General features: G+C 39.7%; 1 protein-coding gene across 1 annotated transcript in view; it reads right to left on the reverse strand.

The window, feature by feature from the left end:
- The window catches only part of LOC104942696 (microtubule-associated serine/threonine-protein kinase 3-like), an 18,231-nt gene that overhangs the window by 11,671 nt on the left and 6,205 nt on the right, over positions 1-355 (reverse strand). The window lies entirely within an intron of this gene.

Here is a 355-nt window from a genome sequence, read left to right on the forward strand (position 1 = left end):
CCTCTCTGTGAAGGTCAGGTTTAATGCAGTATGCTGCTTTGTTGCTTCTGTAGACTCTGTGCTCTTTCATTCCAGTAAAACTCCTCAGAAAACATTAGAAACCAGTATTTGACCAATAAACAAAACACTTGACAAAACTTTGAACTATGAAATATATTAAACTTTGGTGAGCTTCAGCGGGGTAATGCCATATAGGAGCTCCCTCACAAATACCCAGGGGTTAAATTGGGCTGGGGCTGTCCGGGGCTAAGCCCTCACACATTTGTCATATGTTCGCAAAAAACGATGTTAAGACTTTTCTCGTTCTTAATATAGACTATATTTAGGGTCGATATGTGTTGACTTTACTTTACAC

Source organism: Notothenia coriiceps, unplaced genomic scaffold (genome assembly GCF_000735185.1).
Source record: "Notothenia coriiceps isolate Sejong01 unplaced genomic scaffold, NC01 NC01_scaffold00004932, whole genome shotgun sequence".
In the NCBI taxonomy this organism is placed as follows: domain Eukaryota; kingdom Metazoa; phylum Chordata; class Actinopteri; order Perciformes; family Nototheniidae; genus Notothenia; species Notothenia coriiceps.